General features: G+C 39.6%; 1 protein-coding gene across 4 annotated transcripts in view; it reads right to left on the reverse strand.

Annotated features, from left to right (window-relative positions):
* The window catches only part of WDFY3 (WD repeat and FYVE domain containing 3), a 150860-nt gene that overhangs the window by 104227 nt on the left and 19615 nt on the right, over positions 1-27018 (reverse strand). For all 4 annotated transcript variants that reach the window (XM_053940307.1, XM_053940305.1, XM_053940306.1 and 1 more), the window contains exon 2: positions 14835-14929. The gene's annotated coding sequence lies outside the window, so the exon portion shown is untranslated. The remainder of the gene's footprint in view (positions 1-14834; positions 14930-27018) is intronic.

A 27018-nucleotide genomic window follows, 5' to 3' on the forward strand; every position in this document is an offset into this window, starting at 1 on the left:
GGCACTGCAACAGCCTCAATATCCACACAATGAACACACATCCTCCCTTATGCTAAAATTGATGATGTTTAATAATATGGTATCTATTTGAAGATGCTTTGGAGAGCAGCTAATCCTTCAATCTTGTAATTTTCAATCTTTCTGCTTGCTTGCGTTGTGTCCCTTAGAGACCAGCTGATGTCCTTCTCCTCTCAGCTTGTGATCTTAGAGCTAAACACCCAGTACACCCAGATGCAATTAGAGGGCAGCTCCAAAAACCTCAGGTGTTTTATGGAAGTGACAAGGACAGAAACCTGTTCTCAGCACAGGAGTCTCTTCCCTGCCTTGCATTCCCTCTTCTGGCACATACATCCCACTGCTGCCCCACATTCTGTACTACACAGCCCTGATGAGTTTCTTCCCCCAGCAGGTCCAAGCAGGCACACTCTTCGTAGCGAACCTATGAGTTGGACATTCCAGCTTTTTAAATTGAGGAACAAGTTAGAAGTTCTTATGAAAGAGCAAACTAAGCAAGTGGAAATTCTATGACGCAGCCCCACCGCGATAGGCACGTAGTTTATCAGAAGGATTGAAGCATTTCAGCCTATTGTACCCACCTTCTGCTACTAGAGCTAAAAATATGAGTTAATGGCAGTTGCAGAGCATCATGTTCTGTATGGACCAAGACTAAAATAAGATACTCGATGAGTAGATTACAAACACGCACAATAAAACCACTGCTCTTATAATAAACATTACAGTTTTCTCTTACCGGTAGAAGCAGAAGAATCTCCATGTGAGGAGAAATGAAGCAAGCAGTGAAAGCACAGCATAAGTATCCTCACTTTAAAAACTGCCCTTTGTTTTTTTCCACAGGCTGTCAGATGTCTGCATATTTCCTCATGAGCATAAGCGAGGCTGACTCACTTGAACAGCTCTGATATAAAGCCATTCACCAAGGTTCTTCACTTTTCTGTTAAATTTATATGGGAATCGCACAAGATGAACCTGTGAGATTCTCCAGCAGTTTCACAGGAGTTAGTGTAAGAGCTAATTTCTACCCTTCAAAATATTTTAAAGTGTTTTCTACCATTAGTGGAAGCTATTGGAAAAATGACCATAAATTATGTTACAGAAAATACCAACAACTTACAAAGCTCAAAGACAGACACTACAAGAAAAGCACAACACACACACATTATCATTAACGAGAGTTAGGGTATGATACTGTATGGGTAATACTATTACAGCTATCAAAACATCTGTGAAGAAAAAAAAGTAGACATACAGAACCTACATGAGACACACTCATTTTCACAACAGCTATTATAAGTCCAAGCTCTGCATCTAGTTCCAAAAGGATGTTATTTAAATAAGCAGCTAGGCAATTAACTGCTTAGTAATTACAGTCACAAGTGCCTGTTTCTCCAGGCACTATATTGTTATTACATTAGCAGCTTACCAGTGAAACAGGAATCAACTTCTTTCTTTGCAGATTATAATGGGAGACCAGTATATACCTCCACCTCAACTATCTCAGGAAAATGAAATTGAAGTCTTCCTGCTATACTCAATCACAGAAGTCCATCAGAATCAGTAAATTCCACACCTGACAGTTCCCTCCCCACTAGATCTGTTACTTCTTTCCTGAATTTCAGGTTCCCTACCCATGTAGTGGGTACTAACATTCTGAAGATGATCATCAATATGCACTATTCAAAAGGACATTGTCTGGCCTTCAAAGCAAACAATAAAGAGCTGTTACTGGCTAGATACACATCCATTTTTGCTTAGAACTGAGCAGGAATTAAAAATTCTCTTTGTAGACAAAAACATCAGTAGGAGGGGAAGTGAGGAATGCAACTACTTCCTTCCATTCCCTTTCCCCTCACCAGTCCTGCCACCAAACACAAAACAACTACTCACACACAAATAAAATCATGCACAAGCAAGCTGTGTTGTTGAAAAGGATGCCATGAGCTCTCCCTGGCACACATGCGTTTGGAGAACGTTATCTGGTAAGAGAGGGCCTGAAGTAAATCTCATATTCTGCCCTGGTAATAAAAGTGCCTACTCCCATACTATGATTTCATCTTGTTAAACATCCAGTCATCTGGCTGAAACAGGAACTATTTCATTCAGAAATCTTCCCAACACGAAAACACCACCAGCTCCCACTCCAGCTTTTAAGTATTGCTAAGTATCATTAAGGAAGTTAAGGAAGGTGAACAGGCAAGGATATGCAAGGTCACACTATTATTTCAAAGTCATGACTTTTGTGTGTATGGTTTGGCTTTTTTCCTCCTTTGCACTGAAAATTTATCTTGAGCAACCTTATGTTACCACCTAAAAACAATCTTGACCTTTTCAGATGAACAGAAGAGCTAATACTGGTCTGTTTCTATAGGTTGAAGAACTGCTTACAGAGGTGTCTCAGTTCACAGGGTAGTATCCAAACCTGATAATTCCATGCAGCTATTTTTTGCTTTAACCCCTCTAAGGAACAAACAAACAAAAAAGCCTTGCTATCCTTACTCAGGACATGTTTTTCCTGTTCTCTGAACTCCAGTCAGATGACAGCTAAAGATAAAATTTCTCTGTTATTTGCAATATTAGAAATGCTATTCTTATGTTCAATCTGACCTTAATGCCTTGAAATCTCTGCAAAAACAAAAATTCCTAATGCTTCAACAAATATGAAGAACTTTAGTAACTGTTTATTGAGAAAGACAAAGATATAAAACATGGACTATCAGTCTTCTTCGATTTCCCACAAATTATTCATGATAATGACACATAATAGCAAGTGCTGATAGAGTCGATTTCCTGTGATTTGTACCCTCCTGAAGGTTAATGTTTTATAATCAGTGCAAAAGGACAACAATTAAATAACAGTGATACTTTTGACCTATGCTGCATGGATGGACCAGAGCTGTCTTGCTAAAGACTAATAACGCACATATTCTTACTTAGTAATAACTTAAATGAAAATGACCTTTAGTTATATCAACTTTTTACACTTAATTTTGTTCAAATAAGAAAATAAAATACTGCTTTTGACTTCTGCAAATAGCCTGTTTTTTTCCTGACATACCGTGTAAAGCTTGTATCTAGAAGATAACTCTGTCACTGCATTTTCTAGGGCTTTAATAACCACATTTCCCAAAATTACTCGCACTACTATAACAAAATATTTCCAGGCTACAAACACTTCTTCTGCCACCTCTGAAAAATAAAGCCTGTGAACCAAAGTATTAAATCCTACGCCAGCTCAAAACAGTGTGTAGTACTTCTCCAAACTGCAGCTGAAGTTGCATCACTTTTCTTCGTTGCTATCTCTGTGCAAGAAAAGCACAGACAACTTGGATACCTTGAGTGAAGTCTCACAATCCAGACTGCCCTTGGGAATGAAGAGCCTGCTTCAACATCATTGTTCAGAGCAAAAGCACAGAACAATAGTTACCTGGCAGAAAGGATTACCCATTCAAGTGTGGAGACAAAGGATGTGACTGCAATCATTGCCCACAGACATCTGGGGATGGTGTACAGAACTCAGGCTTTGATGAAACAGAAGGGAGCTACGAGTTACTTTTACAGAGAGTAAAGATGAGACAGTGCACAACGAAGCAAATGTGTGCCACCTTTTCCTACGAGGAACAAATCTGTCCACACTGCATCTAGAATGTGATTTTTGGCCGGATGATGATAATTCCACTTCCTACATCTTTACTTAGCACTCATTATGATCTGTCATCACCGTGAACCCAATTCTAAGTACTGTTTTTCTTTGAGGAAGCCTTTAACAAGACTTAAGGACTTCCATTTTCTCAGCTCAGTAATAAACTGATAACCAAGCTTAAGAATTGAAAATGCTGAAAAAGCAAACTGCCAGAAAGCTCAAATAAAGGCTATTTAGACTGGAGACACGTTGATTTAAGGTGTCTGCCTTTCCACACTTTACATATTTTTTAACTAAAATGAAAGATGAATTCTTATTTTGTCTCAAACTATCACACACAATCCTGGGAATCAAAAGGTAAATCTGCTGTTGTAAACATTTGAATAGCTAAATCCACCACTTGTTTAAAAGCAGCTTTTGAAAAATGTCAAGGGAACTGAATGAGTAATTTTCACTTTTCAGAAGCCAAATGGAACGTAATGAATATTGTATCCAGCTAGGAGGAGCAGAAAACCTCATCTTTGAGGTATCTGCAACAGATGGTCCTCATTTCTTCACAAGACCAAGAAATACCATCCAACCAACCCTAAGGCTACCTGAAATCCATATTTGACTGCTGGGTTCTACAGACTTTCATCTCTGAATTTCAATGCAAAGTCTTAAACCACATCATCTGCATATAAACACAGATCTGATCTCCAAAAACCAGTTTAGGTTTGCTAGCCATCAAAGAAGGTGGAAAATTCCATACCTCAAACTTGCTCCATGGTATCTGCTTAGGTTGCAAAAAACCCACCAATATTTACACCAGAAAAAGGTTTTCAGTAATTTATGCAAGGCAGAAATATATTGCCTATGCAGGACTAAGGACCAAATAACTCTTTATGTGTAAAAGAAACCTTTCTGCTTTACGAGATGAGGAATGGTCATTCCAGAAAATAAATCAATATTGCCATGTTTCATTACCCCTAATCATCACTTACAGTGAAGATCAAAGTACAGGGCTCCGTGCAGGTATTATGTTAGAAAGGAGACACCTGCATTAGCACCTTCATGTGGCTCATTCATAGACATCCAGTCTCCAAGAAACCATTTGCCCCTGCTTGTGCAATCATACCATTGAGACATTTTTTCCACTCCTCTTGACCTGTTCCAGTGTGGTCTCAAAGCCGGCAATCCAGTTCTGAGTGCCACAAAGTCTGAACTAGCTCTGGACATACAATTCCTCCTCTACTCAAGGAATGCAAAGGACATTTTTTACCAGAAAAATATGCTAACCGAGGAGATAAAAATATGTGTAACACAAAAATCCTGACAGGCAGAAGCAAAGTCCAACTTGGCTGGAGCAGACACAAAACATGACAAAAATAGAGACATTGCTCACCAACATGTATTTTTGAAACACTTATTTATAGAAAAATGATGCCTAGTAAGTTAACAGGTTTTCTACTGAGGGAACAGAAATTCTTTTCTTCAGGGTAACCAGTATGAATACATTATAAACCCAGCAGATTACTTTTGGAACCTATAATTTGTGAGATTAATGTTCATCTGGAACTTTGTAACTAGACATTTGAGGTGGGAATGACCCCCATTAACGCCTGCTGGTTGACAAGACAGTAGATGAGCAAACTCATAATATTCTGCAAACTTCAGTACTGCTATAAACACCTGGAGCTGAAAAACACATGGAGGAAAAGTAAATACTGAAACATCAACTTCGTTTTGAACATATGCTGGCAGAGTGGAAACATGTCAGAAACATTTGCACCTCAGCAAAATTATCTGAAATGGAGGAATCAATCGGAACATTTTATCGAAGCTTATGAACCAACTAACCTATGCAGCATCAGAAAAAATATCCAGAATACCATGAAGATAGATAACGACTGGTTAAAAAACTCAAACTAAAACAGAACAGACTATTTGCTTCCTCAATATCTTTGAGAGCAACTTCTAATTTAATTCTCTACGTGTTCTGCGGTAAAATATCTTGAGCATCTTTGAATACTGGTTTTCTTGTTTTTGTTTTGTTTTCAAAAGACCTAAATAAACTGATTTGCATTAATTGGACAAACAGGATACTAGTTAGAGCCCATTGGGAATACAGCAGAACTGAAATTTTAGCTTGAAGTCCTGAACTGCATGACAATGACTAAACCATACAATTCAGGAGAGAAAATTCTAAGAAACCCCTAGAAAATACAAAAAGGGTGAGAGGATGAGAGGGGAGGGGACACACAGAGAAAAACAAACAAAAATGCAAAATAATCTGGGATCTGAGGAGACAAGCCATCCCTTGTTGGAATGCAGACATCAACAAATGCATAGGAATAATAACACTGCTCTGGAGAGTGGCTCTTGCATTCACAGTAAACAAGCAAAGAAAAAAAAGCCTTCCTAGGAAAGTTATTGCATTCGAACCAATAGTGAAACAATGAGCCACCATCAAGAATGGGGAAGAGTGCTTTGGTCTATTCACTTTTCCAAGTAATGGGGAGTGGAAGGGTGTGGTGGGGAAGATGGGGAAGGAAACCAGCTAAACTGGAACAGGAGAGAGTTCATACATCCTCACAGTAAGGCCATGCAGGAAGCAAAGCACCCCCAAACAGGACATGGTCAGTAAGGACAACAGTGACCCTAAGCACGGTTCTCACATTTAGCTAAAAAAGGCACCGAATTTTTTAACAGGAGCACGGTCCCCATTTGTGATGCTGGTGGTAGTGGGTTTTCTTCTCAACAGCAATCTAAAGCAAAAACTTCCTGCAGCCATGTAAACCAGCCATTTATACACCAAAAAGAAAACATTTCTTCTGCCTTTAGGAAATTTGCATATGAAGGAGCAGTAAGTAGAAGCCCATTACCTGTAAAATGTCTCCATAGAGCCACCCTTGTTTCTAACAACACAGATAAGAAAAACAACAAAATGATCCTACCAGCACATGTTTGCCTGATGTAATAAAATTCCTCTCTCTGCTACCATCGAGGCAGAAAGAATGTAACAAAAACAGCAGCGTATCTGCACTTAAATCACCATTAAAGGCTGGGCACAAATGCCTGTTTATTTTTGAAGTAAATAAGAGTGAACAATAATAGGAAGTAAATAAGAGTGAACAACCCCAATGTTTAAGCTGCATGTTCATAGTATTTCTAAGTGCAAAAGAAAATACAACAGCTCAAGACTTTATAATTAGCAATTCAGTCCAGAGATTAATGGAAAAGAAACATAAATACTTGCATACACGTTAACTACTGCCTGAAATTAGGATAGTCCAAAGGCATCCACTGAGCTCCACTGAAATCAAGTTCTGCATAGCATACAGGACAGAACTAAAGACCACTTAGGCTGGAAAAGACCCTTAAGATCATCAAGTCCAACCTCTAACCCAGCACTGCCGAGTCCACCACTAAACCATGTTCCCAACTGCCTCATCTGCACATCTTTTAAATACCTCCAGGGATGATGACTGGAGCAGCTTCTTCTCTGGGCAGCCTCTTTCAATGCTTGATAATTCCTTCTGTGAAGAACTTTTTCGAAATACCTAATCAATGTCTTCCATGGTACAACTTGAGGACATTTGATGGCTGGGGCCAATGGGATCCTGGGGTGGACCTGGCAGACTGGGGGAGGTGATCCTGCCCCTCTACTCCGCCCTAGTGAGGCCACATCTGGAGTGCTGTACTCAATTCTGGGGTCCTTTGGACAAGACAGACAGGGAGCTACTGGAGAGGGTGCAGAGGATCTGGACGATGAGGGATCTGTATTACCTCTAATGTGAGGAGGGACTGTGGAAGCTGGACCTGCTTAGTGGGGAGAAGATTGAAGGGGATCTCATTAACGCCCATAAATATCACAAAGGTGGGTGCCCAGAGAACAGTAGCAGACTCTCTGGCAGTGCTCAGTGACAGGATGTGGAGCAATGACCATAAACTAAAACACAAGAAGTTTCACCTCAACATGGAGGAAGAATTTCTTCATACTGAGGGTGGCAGAGCCCTGGAACAGGCTGCCCACGGAGGTTGTGGAGACTACTTGTCTGATGGCATTTCAAATCCACCTGGACGTGCTCCTGTGTCACCTGCTCCATGTGACCCTGCCTTGGCATTGGGGCTGGACTGGATGATCTCCAGAGGTCCTTTCCAACCCTAATGTTTCTGTGATTTCTTCTCATCCTGTTACTCGGGAAAGAAGACTGACACCCACCTCACTAACACTTCCTTTCAGGTAGTTGCAGAGAGCAGTGTGGTCCTCTTCAAGCCTCTTTCCCCAGGCTAAGGAGTCCCACTTCCCTCAGCTGCTCCTCATAGGAGGCACCACCAGTGGGAAAAACAGTAAAGATTCCTATACTTTGTGTAACTAAGCAAGTATGGTAATAATGGGAGAAAAGTACTGCCTTTTCTCCTCACCTTCCCTCTCTTCTCCTCCTTCTCCTTCCCCTGACCCCTCTCTGTTGGGTGGCAGAAGATCCTCTGGGGATGACAGTCACAAATTGCAGATAAAAGCAATTCAATCCCTCTCAGTCTCATCTTCAGTCTTCAAACACCTGAGGATTGCAGGTAGAGCTAGATTACCTCCTGGGCTCCCAGGGCGGTTTTGGATCCAGCTCCACCAGACTGCACACGGAAACACATCTCAGGAGCCTGACATGGAACAAAGACAAAAGAGCTGATTGTGAACCTTTCTTTACAGAAAACAGCTCTAGCTCCTCAGTAACACAAGGACTGCTGCTCCCAGAACACTGTCTTGCAGAGAAAGCCTGGGACATATCCAAGGCAGGACCGAGCTGTTTGGATTCAGAAATAGCCCATCAGAGCTACAAGGTTTCCATCCCCAGCAGTGAATGTGTCAAAGGATTAAACAGGAAAAAATAAAAGAGGGGAAAGAAAAGACAAAACACCCCACAAAATAAACACTTAAGAAAAAAACACAAACCTACAAAGCAGACTAAAACTGCAGACTTTAAAAGCAATATTAATTACTCAAATGAATGGATTCTTTCAGTTCTCCAGTGGAATTTTTTTTCAATGGTACACTTATTAAATGATTGAACTGGGCGTAGATATTATTGTAAATTAAAGCTGGTATCTCTCATAAAGGGAAAAAGCTGTAACAGTTTAGAAAACCCATGCTTATTTTGCTCAGTTTTGATTGCCAATAAAGAGGTTGGTATATTTACTATTTACCATAACTACTTTCAAAACTATTTTTGTTTTTCTCTTCATTACTCATGTTCTAGCCCTGCTTGGTAATAGTGCCTAAATAAAAGCTGTATTTCACAGTGAATAAATGATTTCCCTACACCAGTTTGCAGTGTATTACAAGATTAAATAGGACCGCTAGAAATCCCCTGAAAAGTGAGTTTCTCTAATTCAAAGAGAAAAAAAATGAAGCCTATAGCACTCAAGAGACAGGGAAAAGACTACCTTAATATTATTTTCTCCAACTTGTTCCATTTCGTAGAACATGTGTAACATAACTGGACAACAAGCTTGCTTCACAGCACAACTACTGCACTCAAGGCTAGTATTAGCTGTATTTTGAAAACTACCCATGTGACAAACTAAAATCAATTATTTTCTTCCTTAGCTGGGATTATAAATGTCTACTACCTACTTTTAACTTATTTCTCTAGAGCCAACATCCTAAACACAGAAAATTATGTACTGGTACATTACTCATTTTATTCAAAAATATCACTAGATTTTGACTAAATCTCTGATCAATCTCAGCTTTGGTTCAAGTTCTCCTATAACAACAACTCTGACAACAAGAGGTACAACTTCACATGTGTTAGTCATGGAATTAAACTTTAGTCTGTGGGGATAAAGTATTATGCAAAGAAGTAAGAGGAGCTGGGATTCATTTAGGTCTCATCCTACCTTGAATTCTTCAAGTTCAGTGCCAGCATCTTAGTTTTCAAGTCATCCCCTTGTAAGACACTAGAGACAGGAGACAAATTCCCCTGCCTCCAAGATGCTGCCAGCCCTTGGTCAGTAAACATCCCTGTGGCAGTCAGGCGGCTCTGCCGAGCTTTGCGCCACCAGCCCCCGCGAAGACTGTACCAGTGCCCAGGCGGGAGGGATTGTCAGCAAGGAGCAGCTGCTCCCTCCAGGCAGGCTGGGACTCCAAGGGAAGGGATCCCTCGTCCTTGCAATGCACAGGCCCCAGTCACTGATACAGCTGCTTCACAAAGAATAAATCCAACTCACACAAGCGCCGGATCAAGATTAAAAACTGTATGCTCAAGCAAATCGACATCTGGCCAGCAGTACAATCACGGCAAAGGAGAATGATGTACCGTGGCTTACAAATTAATTTGCAAGATAACATTTTCCTGCTTCTCTTATCACACAGGAAAGTAAATACATTTCAATTTTGGTTACAATAGAACTAATTATTCTGGGGGAAAAATAAACCAAAGACAAGAGACTCTCCTTACTAAAATCTGTATCAGATGCAATGTGGATTTTCTTGACTAACTCTTCTACTTTTCAGGGCTTTCTTGGTTTGTCGTGTTTTTTTAACACTGTTTAGTATTCTAGCTTGCAATGCTACTTTCGTGCACAGCACCGTACAATCTAGAACTGCCAGGTGTTTTGTTTCAGTAACAAAAACTATTCAGAAGTGGTAGTATTTTCCAAGGAAATCCATTATGTTATCCAAACTCGCATGTTATGTCTCACCACTACACTTGCTCCTTCCCCTAGTAATAACCAAGGGTAGAGAAAACAAATTATGATTGAAGCTGCAGTTCTCTGAAAAGAATTCTCCCAGAATGACACCCAAATGGCTATCCTAAGTGGATACTGCTTTCCAACTAAAGCTAAGAGAGCTTGAGCACCCACTTGGTAAAAACACAACTACTGACATGGAGTTTATTCACATTTTTCCCTTGGATTCACCTACACATACACACAATATTCACACTAAGGAAACAGAGTTCCTTGCTGGAGGAAAAAAAAATAAAGAAGTGAACAAAAAAAAGAGACAGTAATTGTCTATCAAATGCACTGTAATGTCATTTACAGGTACAGAAATCACTGAGTAGTTATTTAATGCAAATCATTTCTTCCTCAGTGCATCTGTTGAAGTGTATGGCCTCACTTAGACGACCTGCACTGTGCTTGGCTGTTTCTGAATGCAAAGAACCTGGGGACAGAACTTGCTCCCCACAAGAGAGAAAACAAGACTTTTTCAGTTGCTATCCCTTTTCTCTGGTTTTGTGTTCCTTTTAAGCTTTGACAGTAAGCAGTGTACAGAATGAGGATAACTACTCTTATTTTCTTTTTTATTTTTAAGACAAACACAATGCAATAAACAGAGTGAAACCCACTAATATGCTGGCAAAGGCACATGAAATAATTAGGTAAATAAATGCTCAATACTAAGATTTAATTGCAACAATAGCATCAAAGCAAAGGCTTCTCTTAAACATTCATATATTCCTTCACAATTTTATCCTACATATCTTTCTTTAGTTTGATTTTACTTCTCTGTCTTCTCCTAAGGTGACCTTTTAGCAATAACAAAGAGTAAACAGTACTTCTAATATACTCTCACTGCAACACAGGCAGATGTTAGCCCACTTCTGCACTATTATTTCCTCACTTACAAAAATTACTGCATATCAGTTTCATCTCCCAGCACTTTGAACAGTTATTCTTGCATCTATAGGAATGTGCCTTTGAGATTCCTCCCAGGCATCTTCTTGAAATTAAAATCAAACAAGGGAAAGCTCTAAAACTAGGTTTACCGTGCCTCCACTTTGTTTCAATTCATGGGACTTAGAAGTCTTTCCAAGGGACTGCCTAAGGCTTGCCTTTCACAGGCTATCACTTATCAGCAGTGGCTCTTCCAATATTCCCCCTCCCTTTGGGACAGAAGATGGGGCATGAAACTTTCACAGCATTCTTGTAATTCCAATTACACCACTGCTGCACCGCTCTCTGCTGCTAAGGTGTATCTTCTTAATTTGTAGTTTTGCTAGCAAAACATTTGCTAGATATCAAGGAAAAAGCCATACCCCAAGAAGTCAGGAAAATAGCAGCAGGGATCACAGAAACAGAGAACAGCATCCCCACAGAGACAACCTAAACAGAGGTGTTTTTTTTTTTGTTTTGTTTTTTTTTTGGTTTTTTTTTTGCCTCACTATGCTTCCCATCCGCAGGAAACTATGGCATCACAGATGGGAACATGTCAGACAAGGGAGTTTCAGGCATTAATCTATTGCTAGCAAAAATTACTGACCCAGTGTGAAATATTAGTGTTTACCTCTAAGGGAGCCATGAAATGAATCTTTCATGATAACCTGACAACTGTGAGAAGAGCATTGTGCACACAACAGTATGGCACACAAACACCCCTTTCTATCACAGGGAATTTAAAACAAAGCAGTATGACAGACTTCTCTGACACCAGCCCAAGATAACAATTATGTCCATATTTCATATCTTATTTTAAAAAAGCTCTTAAAAAATATGGTCACTCTTCCCTACTCATACATTTTTCTCCCTGTGGCAGAATAAAGAAACTGCTACAAATAAACAAACACTTCCTTACAAGTTCTAGGTTTCAGTGCTGCAGTTTTCTAAAGGATAGAAAAGTACCGTAAGTGTTGTGGGTGTTGGAAGATGCCACCCAATGCAGTAAACTCAGCATAATTAGGTTCTGCATACTGACTGAGGTCCTTTGGTATAAACACAGGGTGAGTTGTGTCAAGCCAACATACACACTTTGCTTACCCCAGTGACAGATTCATATCAACTCTCTGGACTGCCCATTCTATCTACTCCCAAACTGACCTCACCTGCACAGCTCGTAAGTAAACTCTACTCCATGTACTAAAATCTAAATCATGAGTGTCATTGTCAAACCCAGCCATGACAAGCTAGTATGGTATGGAAGCCTACTTCAAATGCTTTCCAAGTGATCTTGAATCCCTATTAAGTGCTCTACAGAACCATTTTTAATAAATTTTGCTCCTGCAATATAGTAATTTAAGGAAGATCCCATTTAAAAAACCCAAAACACTGCACATATTACACTCAAAAGAACATCCTTCAGAACCTTATACACTTCTATTTGTATCACTTCTATCCCTTGCCTCCCTTATGCACTAATCTAACTCATCTGTCAAGGAAGCAAACTAATGAGTTTGACACAATTTTCTCCCTAGCAAATTTATGTTGTTTAGCTGTCTTCCCTTATCTCATTATCTCCTATGTGCTCATAAACTGCATCACAATTTTTACTACTATGCATGTAGCTGCAGGTAAGTCATTCCACAGCTGGAGAGAAACTCAATGTGGCCCCATGGAGAGCTCAACCCAATCAAATATAGCAGGCTTGGGTCTGAAAGAAACATAACCACAACCCTAAAACCAAGCTGTTAAGTTCTGCCAGCTCTTGGATGTCCTCAGAACTGGAAGAACAGGATGCATGAAGTGCCAAGGAAATATTTACTACATAAGTATCTGAATAGCAGATTGGGATTCTAACAAGACAGTCTTCACAGAGTCACAAAATAGTCTGCATTCAACAGGTCACTTGAAACCAACTGCTTTTACTAAGTCAAGAGGGAGACTACCACAAGAGGAGATGGATCTTTCATCTTCTTTTATTCTCCATAAAGTAGTATATATGTCTCAAAAAAATCTAAACACAATAGGTTGAAGGGAGCTAGGTATTTTCTGTTAAAGTAAAAAAAAGGCGTATTTCTGTCAGACGCCCTTGTGGACAGGTTTGTGGGTTTTGTTAATGAATAAAACATTGGAAAAAAAAAAGCAGCAGCACAGAACTAGAATTGAAAGCATTGATGTTGGAGTGCAGGATTTCACGTGGAAGGACGTGCTTTGGGGTTTCTGTCTTTCTGTATGCTTTTGTTGAATTAGAAGTGATACCTCACCCTTGAACAATTTACAATTCTCAGTTTTATATGAAACAAGATAAAGATGGCAAGAATACATCAATGACCAAAGCTCTTGGTAAGAAGTAGCAGCACTTGCAGTTGTTGAGCTCTTCGTGCTTCAAAGAGTGATGCCAACTAACAATTCCTTGTTTTTTCCCACTGGGTCACCTCTTCACTTTCAGTGTCTGTGACATGCTGCAGCCTTTTTTCCATTGGGTTGTTTTTCTTTTTGCTCCAAACGGGTCTGTATGTCAAAGGGTGTCCTAGCATAGCTTGGACATTACTCTTCAGTAGTCACACCACACACACACACCTATGCTTGTAAAGTAAGCTAACAAAGATTAGAATCCTTTACCATAAAGCAGACAGATTTAATAGATTTTAACTCAACTGCTCCTATAGAAATTCACCTCTTTGCTTCAGGAGTGCACTTCAAGCCTACCTCTTCCCTCTCTCCTTCCCACTACTCCATCTAATTTACTTGCTACATTCGTGTTTCATTAGTAAAACCAAGCCTTACTGAATTTAACAGCTACACAAGCTTTTTTTTACTTCACTAGTTAAAAAGTAATCCACTGGGTGATAAATCTACTTAATCCTTGGCAACTTTCCAAAAAACATGGAAGTAAACTAGACTGAAAGTTCTAGCTGCAAAAGGAAGCCTCCTGTAGTCTGTAATGTTTGTAGCAGGATTATAGAGCTCTGGGGAAAAACATTCACAGCAAGCAGTGTATACAGTTTATACAAAACCAAGTAAACTAGGATATTACACTGAAATAAAAGTCACTTGAGGCAGAAGTAGATATAACACTACCTCTGTGTGGATACAGAATGGACCCTTCCTAGCCTGTCAACTCTACTGAAGATCAGCAGTATTCTTCTCTCAAAGTAAAAATGAGAGACTTGAGAAATTCAAAGAAGAATCAGACACTACAGACTCATGCATTATGATAATTTTTACCCTTTTTTTAACCTATTGATAAAAATCTCCAATTTTAATGCAGCTTGCCATGAGCACGCATCACACCCACACAACTTTCTGTGACCACTCAGCAATGTATTTCCACAGCATCCCCACAAATAAACAGAATCCTAAATTTTGTTTGGGTACAGCAATTTTAAGCTGACTGTGTTCTGATAGTGCCTGAATTAACTCCCTTTCTGTGACAGGAAAATGAACTGCTTCACACAGAATTTATTGAAGGGTGTGCCAATTACACACCAAAAGGCAATTTCCACAAAAGCTCTTCAACATTCACATCACTAACCTCTACAGCATTCCTGGGATCAGGGCAAACAGCTTCAAGAGAACAGGGCCCATTCCTTTCCGAGGTTTCTCTTCAACACCAAAGCTGCTCTCTCACTAGGTAAAAGAGAAAAAGGTTAGAATATAAATGTGACAATTTAAGTCACATTTATAAATCACATTTTAAGTCACAGAGCTCTGCTCTTCTGAAATGAAAGAGGAGTCATTCCTATGACAGCTGGACTTTCACAAAGTAAGGAATCTTTTAAATAGCTCTGGAAAAAGGAACAGTAGCAAACTAGAAACTGACAACACAGCAGTATTTCTCTGATTAAATGACACTCACTGAGAGCACATGAAGTGCTAAAAGAGTTAATGCAAAGTGCAAGCCCAGTAATGAATGCACTGACAGCCCGTGATCAGCAAGAGCATCCCTCTCAGGAACCAAGTAACTTATCATTACAGCACGGGAATAAGAACTAAGCTACATTGATACTAACCCAGCTGAGCAGCTGTGAAGCTACTGAACACATGGTTTTCCCTGGCCTCTCCCCTAGTTTGTCTGCCTCTTATTTTCAGAGTTATAAAATATTCATCTTAGAACTTGCAAGCAGACACACACAAGCCAACAAGGGGCACCAAGTCTGAGCTCACTTCAGCACAAGGTTCTCCAGCTAACCCAGATATATGGTAAAGGCAGTAAACCCAGGAATGGCAACTTGTAGGACCTGGCAAATAACTAGGTGAAATGCTGCGCCTTGGTTATTAGCCATGAGTTGGCAGACCTCTGATTATTTTACCTCTGATTCCCAGTCAGTCCCATTTGGCACTATTAGTACAGTGTTCCTACACTCTGGAGTACTACACAATACAGGCATACCTAAAGCAACTGGATAAACTTTATAATACAATTTATATAATTTATTGTTTAAATATTTTGTACATTAAAAGAGCAGATAATATTTTGGTGGGGGAAAATTGACTTGGGTAAAAAAAAGCAGTACAGCATCAGGTACCTTTGAAAGGCTTTGTAAGAGAGATGGTGCTAATGTGAAAATCCTCCTCACAGTAATGTTGCAGAGGTTAAAACAAGATAAAATTTTGTCACTATGTTGTTCTATACTCTAAAATCTTAAGTAACTTGCTGGCTAGTTCAAGTGTTCAGCATTAAAAACTAAAGGAGAATTTCTCTCTTAACTCCATAGTCCATGACCATGAAACCCCTCCAGTTCCATCTACTCATGGGAAACGTAAGGAACCACCAGCCACAGGCAAACACCACCTGTGTGCACAGCACGTAAAACTGTAGAAATCAGACCATGGAACTCAGAAATAGCAAAAGTAGGGAGAGCACTTGGATTTTATCTCTGCAGAAGCAAGTAAATATTTAAACTAAGATGATAAACAAAATGTCCTTTTGTAATAGGAACAGTTACTGGACAAACCTTAAAACAAACAAGGAACTGCCATTTCAGCTATCTTCATTTCACCCTTTTAAGAACTTTATTATATAACCAAATACCCCTCAGATTCAAAATGATAGATTTTTGTTTTTAAATACAGACAATGGAGGTTTCAGGCTCCAAATCAGACCAGACTGTGATTGCACTGGACTTAATGAACCCTTACTATATTTGCAAAGCTCAAATGACCAATTACACTACAAGTACACAAAACCCACAAGCTTCCTTGAGCAGAAATTAAAGGGTAGTATCAGCATCTTTTCCAGCTAAAACTGTAAAAAAGGCCATGAGGAAGTACAACCTTGAAGATAGCTTGCAACTCTCTTTCATACGTGTTATTTACTTGGTTCTGAACCAAAAGTTTATCTATGGTTTATCTATATTCCCACAGTACATTTGGAATGCCTTGTCTCTAAGTCCTGATTCCCTTACATTTATCCTACTTCCATATTTTGTCATGGTCACAATAGCTTGAGAAAGACTTTATCAAATGCATCTGCGTAAAGTTAATTGTTTTGACTTGCAGTCTCAAAACCAATAAACACAGGGAAGCAGGAGGCCCTGTTTAAACACAGTTAAAAAGAACTAAATGCCTTCTGTGGTGCCAAAAATTAAAGCACTCCTACTTTACTTCCATCAACCAATCTTCAGTATTGCCCAAGCTTTAATTCCCCTGTGCTGATCAGTTAACAAAAGTGACTGCAAGACCAAGAGCACACACCATCATACTGCAGCAATGAGAAAAAAGATGTTTTCAACCTTCATTATCCAAAACCACAAACATCCTCCGAAGAAATGCAACTAAACTAAGCAAAAAACCAGGTTAGTTTTGAACCCACCAGTCACAAAGAGCAAAACTCTGGAAGCACCAAAGACAGTTCAAATGACTCCTCACACCCTCCAGCCCAGTGGAAGCACAGAAGCCCTCAAGAAGAAATGGTAGCTACTCTGACAAAAACTCTGCTGCAAGTTCTGAGAAAGGATAACCAGTTCTGGTCTTTGTCAAGAGGGTGGCATAGCTTAGTCACCCTCCTGCCTTATTGAGTCTCCAGTGTAAAGGAGAAATATCTCTGGGAAGTATACTGACTGGCATGTTCAACAAAACCTTTCCAGGATGAAAGGATTATGTTTTTCACACAAGATTCAGATTTAGCTTTCCTGGATGATTTCTTAGGGCATTCACCCTATCTCCATCTGAACTAGATTCCTGACTTTCCACAGGGACAATGGATCTCTTGGCAACACGCAGACAATATGGTACTCCATGGCTATGCTGCCTCCAGGCTTCCTTGTCCATCTCTGTCTACTAAAAGGGTGCAGAAAGGAATGTAAGTACACTCTAAACCTCTCCAGACAGGCAGCACCTTGCTCTCTGGCTAATGACTTTCCCATTTGCAGATCACACACTATCCAGAAGCTGCTCAAACCCACAACAGAAAAGCAGCACAGCAAAGAACCAAACTGCCCTTTCCGTATCTGGTGTCTGCTCCTGACCACTTCAAAAGCGTCTCAAGCGGCAACTACCTCATGAAAAAGTACACCATAAGTAACAAATACAACAGGGAGTTAGGGTGGTTCTACTTGCAGAGCAAAACGAACAGGGTGGTGATTGCTCCTCCCCAGAATGCTGCACGCACAGGTAGCGTCTGATTCAGCCGATGGCAGTGGAGATGGCGTCTGCGTCACCTTGTTTTCATGACCCACCACTGAACCCTGGCAGCAGCCATGTCTAGTATTTTCCAGAAGTGTCATTCAGCACATTTCCAAGTGTCATTCAGCAAACAACTGTCAGCCATCAAAAACATCCCCACCCATGGCTTACATAAAGCTCCCTGCTGCACTGAAGGGCTTTCCTTCAGTTCAAGGAGTTGGAACATATAATTTGCAACTATTTTCTCAAAACATAATATTAGGGTGGCCAGCTTGAGCGTGACCAATAAAAACCTAAGTGACACTTTGCTGCAGTTACCATTAATTTTAACAGACATCATCTTTTTCAGACAAGTCCCAATCTACAGGCAGTTCTTGAAGAATTTATTTAGGTAATCTGTCTAAATACATAAGGTAATTAAAAATATTTTTTCCATCATATGAATAAAAGCTTTTTGCCTTTTCTAAATGCAAAGTCCATTGGCTGAACATGTATTTTATAACATATGCACTCTGGAATTATAAGGGGTTTTTTTAATATATATAAACAAGTTGAACTATTTCTTATCCAAACACACTTCTTCAGAACTGATGCAAAAAAGTTTAAATCAAGTTCTAATAGTATGTATTTATGACTTGAATAACTTCTTTTAGCTGCCATTACTCCTTTTTTCTGGTGAATTAAATAATTTGCTTGCTGCAACAAACATTTCCAGACCTACATTCTACGGGTGTTTTAGGTCTTTTTTTATTTTGCCAGAGTATCTCAGTACTGACTATTTCTAGAGCTTAACAAATCAAATAGAATTTGATTGCTACCCCCACCAGACATCACACTAAAAGTGCTAAAATAACAAAACCTCAGCAATCATAAATCACTTGGTTCCTGCAAAGAAGAAAACTGATCAAGTAACACCATTCAAATTTGTTTCATGTACATCTTATTTCTGAAAAAGAAATACAAACATTATGCAGACTTTTATCTTAGTTGCTTTCCCCTTATTTATTTTCCAAGTATTCCTCTGTGGATAAACTATGTTTATCAACTTTATGCACACCATACTGGTGCCATCAGAATGGAAATGAAAGTCCTACAGGAGCATAAGGTTTCTTCTGTGCCTACACACACCACAGGTATTCAACAGAAACCTATTCACATCTAACCAGGCATTTTCCTCCCTGCTTCCACTTTTTGCAAAGTTACAAAACAAACTCACATGTTACATCAAAGAGGAGACAAGGAAGACATTACATATAAACTGTTGTTGATAGGAATTACAATAGCTGAGTGCTAGCACTTACTCCACATAGGATAAAGATAAAAATCCTGCCTGTGATGGAAAGAAATCAAAGGGATCATAAACATGTGATCCAAGTACATTTTCTGCCTTTTCTAGTGGAGATGTGTGCTTATCATGCATTCTTGACCTCACTGGTTCACTTTCAGACACACTGCAAGGGATGTGATGTCAAAGCCTGCCTTCAGCCAGATGAGGTCAGAGGTCAGGATCACAGACCAGCAGGAGCCTGGATCTGAATTCACACTGCCTACTATGATGAGAAATAACTTTGGCAACAATGTATTCCCGCTGTACATAAAATCTGAGAGAAGAAACACAAATGTGGGCAGTATGTTGTAGAAGTACTCCCAGCTGTTTTAACAACAGGATCAGGATGGAAGAGCCAGATGTTTTCCTCCGACAAAGACAAGACCTTAAAAACCAACATAAGGGTCAGACTCATTTGTAAAAAACAAACAAAAACCTCAAACAGGTGAAAAACTACAGTTTCTGGCTCCCTCCAAAACATTATTTTCATTACTGTTTCTTATTCACTACTTCTGCTAAAACGAACTATAGTATTGCAAAACTGCATGCAGGAACAAGCAAAGAAAGGTACCACATCTGTTTCCAGTAAAGTTCACAACTCCAACACCTGGGTACTTTCTTCTCTTCACCAGCATTCCTGGATTCTTTTGCTTTTTGTTTATAAACCCAACTCTCAGCAATCTTGTCATACTTCCAAATGAATGCATACTTCCTAGTAAAGACTCCATTAACCTCCTCCTGCTCAGGGAGGATGAAGGAATACATTAAAGCATGCACTTCACTTTCTCAGAGATCAACTCCAGAGGTTCACAGTAGAAAACCTCAAAAATGGCACACCCAAGTCTACAGACACTTGTCACAACAGACTGCTTAAAAATTTTCACTGACTATAATTACATCTTCAAATTAGAATATGGTTGAACACCAGTAACTCAGTGTTCTTGCTGTCCCCAAGACCCAGCGTAACACAGCTTGGAAACACTAGAAAGATGATACCAGTGGTGAGCACAGAGAAAACACCACTACAGCTTAAATACAACTTTCTGGAGGTGGAGGGGGAATATATAATCCCAACAACTAATCATGTTTAGACAGGTAAAAATTAAATGGGTGGAAAAAAAATGAAGATACCCCACTCTGTGCAGCAACATGCCAAGTTCCAGGCCAATCCTCAAAATACCTTCACATTCAAGAGTGAAGTGAAGTACTCTCACAAAAGGGGTCTTAATGGCAGGCCATTACAGCCACCCTACTATATACAACTCTTAAATGTTGCTCCTCTTCACTGAAGTTGTCCAAGAGCCAAACACAAATAACAGAAACCCTTGACAGATGGCTTGGGAACCATGCACTTTACATCTTTTAAAGAAGTTCCTCGTTAATCTAAAAATTCTAGTGCTGCCTTTCAGCCAGGTTTTTCTCAATACACCAAAGCCTGGTAAGATATAGATGCAAATGGCCAACCAGACACAATAAAAGGGGACATCACCCAAGAGAAACTGCTTGAGCTGCAGCTGCATTCACATCTCCTCCAGAAGCATCCTCTACACACAGAGGCAAAATGCAAAACAAGAACTTCAACAGTCTGACATTGGGTACAATTTAAAGCAAAGAAAGTTTAACACCAACAGTTTAAACTTTTTAAAAGCAAGACAATGAAAGTCAAGGAAATAAATCCAATCTCATTTATTGTGGGCAAGCTCTGTTGGACAGCCCAAATCTTCCTTCAGTGTAACTGCAGTCATTTGGACGTCAGGAGGTCTTAATGCAACACCTGGTTTCTACGCCACTGGAAAGAAGAATGCCCCACAAACTGCATTTATGTTAAGTCAAAGCCAAAATCAGTCTGAAAGAGCACAAGAAAATTGTCATACACGCTTCATGTTACTTCACCTTTTAATTACTCCCTAATTAAATTTGCATGCTTTGATAATATCTACTATTATAAGTTGATGCTCCAAATGGAAATAAATGCTAATTCCCTCTGCAAATGAACCATCAAAACCACGTACATTTAAATAGATTAGTAAAATTTATTTCAAGCTGTCTTCAGAATGCTCTCACCTACCGAACTCAATTTACAAAAGTCTGCCAAGGACGCATTAATTCAGTCCCCTATAGTCTTCTGCTCTTAACAGCAAAGACAAGTGCTTCTTGTAGAAATAAATCACAATGTGTCAGTGCCAAACTCCAGATGCTCCCTATGCAGACATGCTGAACTGACTTCTAGGTCACCTGTGACATAAAATTCCATTAATTATATTGCTTGATAAGAAGCATTGTCTTTTTTACATAGAGGTTTTCAAACTAAGTAACTGGGTCTTAACGTTATAGAACTATGATCTCTGTCACTGAAATACTGGATGTTGTTTGCATGTAACTACAGAATGATATAGGATGGAAGACTTCTGTGAAGCTCAGTGCAGTCCAACCTCTGCTCAGCACAGGGGCAGCTTAGATCAGTTGATCACGTGAGCTCTGAGCATCTCCAAGAGTGGACATCCCATTGTCCCTCTGAGAAACCAACTGTGCTGTCTACCTTCATGGTATAAATTTATACCCTACTTGTAACTGGCCTTGTGCTGCTTGTGTCCAATGCCTCTCATCTTATCCCTGTGTATCTCCGAGAATATAAAGATAGTAAAAATTTCTACAGTGGTCATCTCTTCTGAATTACAGATTAGTGACCATAGAGATACTTTATAAGTTGATCAAATATCTGAGGACAGGGCCCTTAATCAGATCAGTCAGGTACACACTGAAATAGTGAGAGTCTTTTTTATACAAGCTATTATTTTATTTATGAATTAATAAAATAAACCTAGATAAACACACATATCATTTTGCTTCATCAAATGGGAAATAAAGACCAGAATAATAGAGAAGGGTTCTTTGTTTATTTCAGGAAGCTAATGCCTGGCTCACTCTTTAGTTTTCCACAGGATGAACAAAACTCTCTGGATATAGAGACAAACCCTGATTATCTAAATCACTGGTATCTAAAATTCTGAAATCCAAAAGTCAAATACCTGCCTGGAGGACAGATGCTCTGGCATTTCTAAGAACAGATCTGTTACCTTGATATTTGGAGTCTTGCAACACAATTTTAAATCTATGTTCAATGGCCTCACTGATGTGTGCATGGTTATTTGTTTATTTTAGAAAGAGAAGTGTATAAGTTGTTGCAAACAGTACACTCAAAAGTAAATAATGATTTTTCCCTCTCAATTAGTGTCTACATGATAACTTGGTCAATATAGCTACACTCACTGATGCTATATTGCATAATGTAATCAATATATCTCTGTTATCCCTGCCGTTAATTCCAAGCTCATAAGCACTTTTATTTACTTTAATTAATCACAAAGTTACAATTTCCTAACAAGTACTGAAGGCTGACCTATATTAAAAAGTGCCACAGGCTACTGGCAAACCAAAGACGAAGTCAGGCTTTTCACAGCACTGCATGGTGGGAGGACAAGGGACAACAGACATAAATTGATACAAGAGAGGTTCAGACCACACATAAGAGAAGCTTTATTCTGCCACTGAAGACAGAGAGGCACCAGAATGGGGCCCAGAGAGGCTGTGCTGTCTCCACACTTGGAGGTTTTCAAGACACGACAGGATCAAGCCCAGTGCAACCTGGTCCCATTTCAGAGCTGGTCCAGCTGTGAGCAGGAAGCTGGACTACAGCCCTGCCAAAGTTTCTCCCAACTTGAGACCTTGAGAGGTTCTCTTCCCCACTGTCATGTACAGAGCAAGTCTTAATCCCAGTGTCCCATTCTAACTTTTAACGTGCAAAGTCAGCTGACTTGCTGCCCTGCTTTCCCAACCTCCCAACTGTTTTCCCTCTGCAGCCTTCAGCTTCCTGCCTATCCTGACACTTTACAACAGGGAAGGTAACCCTTCACCAGTGGACATAATTTTCTCTCCAGGCATCTACCTGAGGGCCAGAAAACCAGTCACTATGTCCAGAGTACATGAAAAACAGCCGGTAAAATCAGAAAGCAGACAGTCTATAGAACATGCTGGGCAGAGGGCGGGTCCTCCCCAAGCATACAGACCTCCTGAACAGCAGAGCCTTTTGTATTTGCCTCACATCCAGCCCTACAAGTCCCAAGCAGGCTCCTCCAGAGCTCTACCAGTCACCCAGTCCAGCACACAAGTCCTGTGACAAGTTTCTCTCCAGCTCCTGCAGTGAGGGGGTAACATTTTGGCCTGTGCTAACAACCCTTCCTTAACAAGGATCACAGAGAATCTTGGCAAGACAACATTTTGGTGGTCCTGCTTGGAGTCAACACCAGGGTAATACCCAAAAGCAGCTGTCGTGGTGAGCTGCCTTTGACAGCAGCACAACCATTTGCATGGTGCTGTACTTAGGTAACATTTTAACAAAGGCAAGAGCTGTCTTGCATCAAGTTGATTCTTGCATCTCCGCTTTGTCCATCCGCGACATGGAGAAATTGTCCCAGAGCTAATGGAGCTGTAGCTGTGATTCCTGGAGAGCAGCTTTAGCCTACATGCACCTCCTCAACAGTGTCCTCACCCTCAAACACAGCACTGAGCCACTCACAGCATGCACTGCACTGGGCCACTTGCTCAGATTGTGCTGAGAGAAAGGAAAATTAGGGCAGCTGGCAGAGGCGAAGATGACTTCCAGGTAACTGGCCAGCCAGGCTGCACACACTTCCCACCAGTGCTCCTGCCCTCGGCTCAGCACACAGTTCCCAGGCTGTGTGCTGCACAGCTGGTGTCCAGGTATATCCAGAGATCAGAAGAAACAGATCTGCAGCAGAGCTTCCATTTCTGGGTTTCCAGGTAGCTATTTCTGTTCTACAAGAACTCTCTTCTGGTCAGTGACCTTCAACTCCAAGCCTTGGAGGGCATGTATTTCAATAAATTGTTTCCTTGTTGTTAAATTAGATGTTACTCTTCTGAGAAGGTCTGTGCATCATGTCTCTTTTTGACAGAGAATTTTGCCAGCTCAGATAGAGCTAGGGCAGCAAGTAGCCTGTCCACCAAAAGAACAGATCAGAATGCATTTAAATGTTTATGAATAGCCCAAGGATTCTGTTCAACACTGTAAATGAACAAGTCAAAGTTGATGATATACAGGAATTCAAAAATAAAGATTTATTACTCTATCACACACTCCACCATGAATCTTAAGCTCACAGATTCTGTTTCCAAGGCCCATGCACAGCTATAAAATGTTCTGTAGTTACTGTGATGCTAGTCATATCATCACAATTTGCCAGCCGTCAAGTTTCAGGATAGTTCTGCAGAACTCTGACTCTCATCTCACAGAAGAGTCTTTTTACTCAGCTCCTTGAACTCCCACTAATAACCAGTTGTTCATACTCTGCAAGTTTGCAAGGCTGGAATATATTTGGACAGCTCTCTCCAGGTCCAATTTCTAAATTAAATGAAGTAACAGGGCATGTTAGAAAAGGAACATTAGGACAACAATTTCCACAAATACTGATTTTACTGCAGCAGATGATAGTAAATGAGATGATGCCTTATTCTAGTAACTGCATAGAAACAAAGAAATCCACTGAACTGCAGCCACCATCCTGAGAGAAGACAGATATTCTGAATATCATCTAAGATCACTTATGGTGTTCCTGGGAGAGCTTGTTCTACAGACTGCCTGCAAAGTCCTCACATCTTTGGATTCTGCCTTTTTGGCAGCTACCAGGGATCTCATTTTGAATCAAACCTCCCTTGTCTTGCCCATCTAATACAAGTGTTAGAAATAAAATTTTTTAAAAGCCCAACAAAGATCAGCATAATAAAATGATACTGAATAGCCCAATAACTGCTTCAGTTTGCCATGTGAAATCAAAGTGTCCAAAGTAAAAAGCCACCTTCTTATTCAGCAACCCCCAAGTTGAACAGACATCTCTCGACAAATGGGGGTCAGACCTCCCTGTGCAGCTCATCACTGGCACTTAATAAACTCAGCTAATTGACCTTTCTTTTTCCTTGAACCAAAGGGAAACTAAGGTACTGCAGAAAAAGTCCTACAAGAAAAAAAGAAGTGTCTAAATGGAGTCATGCTTAAAATCATCTGTAAAAATTATGACCATGTACTTCTTTCTCTTCTTTCAGAAAGCAGTACTCACTACTTGAAACATGCCAGTCTGTTTCTCAAAAGTGTCTCCCTTGACTATTACTTCATTCCTCAACTCATTCATTCCTTTTTCCTTTTTGTCTGAGATGTTAGATCCAAGAGAGATCACAGGAAAATAAAGATCTCACAATACTTACTCCTGATCATTATTGATTTAAATCAGATTCGGATGAGTAAGCAATACTCACTTTTATTTTTATAATACATTTTTATCCTCCAAGTAACAGTATAATTTGATGTATTGCCTAACAGTCCTAAGAAGTTGGAAGTGTAAGAATGCAGATAATACATTTAGTTTTCCATGTTTTCTTTCTGTCATTCTACACAAAAAGCTTCCTGCCAAGACTTCATACATGATATCTTTACATAAAAAAACATGGGTTCAGAGCAAAATCTGTAAAAACACCTGGCTGCAAATTTCAGATCCAGACAATTTTCAATGGCTAAATTTTAATACACACAGAAGGAAAAAAAAGTTAAAGACACTGAATGACTTAAGGAAATGTAACTTGCCAATATGAAATTACAATGTCTCTTCATCAGTCATCCAGTAACCTCAATATTTGCGTGATCTGCATGACCAATCATGAAGAAACCTCGTAAGAGAAAATATCAACACATCAGAGATTTAACTCTTTTTCCAGTTATCCAGCTCCCCCTCTTACACAAGCACAGAATCATATCTTCATTAGTAAATACTTCTAATAGATTTGTAGTTACTGAGTTTGTGTATGCATGAAGTTTTTGTTTCCATATGGATTTTTGTCTTACTCTTTTTGGGGGCAGGTGCTTCGGCTTGATTTAGGGTTTTTTGCTGAGGAAAGGTAAGGAGACAACATTTAGAAAGAGAATTCTAACAGCTACTTGATGATACACCTTGATACTTCCTTGGTCTTAACACATTCTTACTCAATTTGCTGCAAATCTAAGTTGAAGAACTTATTCTTCCTCTGCCTATGAGCTACCAATAGTATCATTCTTTTACAATTTTCCTTCAACTACCTGCCTGGAGTGTTTCCTAAATGAAAAAATCCTATTACTTATACTAAATGAAACCTAATAATAACTAATCATAATTATTTTCCTATTGAAAAGTTACAACTATTTGAAAAGTTTGCACTAGAATTATCAAAGTAAACCAGAAATGCAATATTCTGGCTAAAATTGTGAGTGCCATAACAAAGTGTACAAAAAAACCCCATGTCCATAATGGAGAAAAAAAAGAAACAAATCCCCAAGCCAAAAATAAAGTTTCATTACCATTCTGCTACATGAGAAATAAGTGAAGACGTTAAAAAAAAGCTAAAAACTGGTGAGGCATGAAAGTTACTCGTCAACACTATTTAAACTATTTAGTTTATTTGTGTTTGGCTATATTTTTCCAGGGGAAAGGAAATGTCTTTACAGTTACTCTGAAAAATATCATTAATGACATCAGGTAGTCATAATTTAATTACTCTAGATTCCTACCCATTCTGTAAAGAAATGGCTTGCTGTCACATTTGGCTTGCTGTCCATGTCACTGAAAAACAAACCAAAGTTTACGTGATATTACTTTGAGAAAATTGAGCTTTTCATGACATAATCAGAAATATTTAAGTTTGCTCTGGCAAAATGAGGAGCACT

The sequence above is a fragment of the Vidua chalybeata genome, chromosome 4 (assembly GCF_026979565.1).
Source record: "Vidua chalybeata isolate OUT-0048 chromosome 4, bVidCha1 merged haplotype, whole genome shotgun sequence".
NCBI classification, from domain to species: Eukaryota; Metazoa; Chordata; class Aves; order Passeriformes; family Viduidae; genus Vidua; species Vidua chalybeata.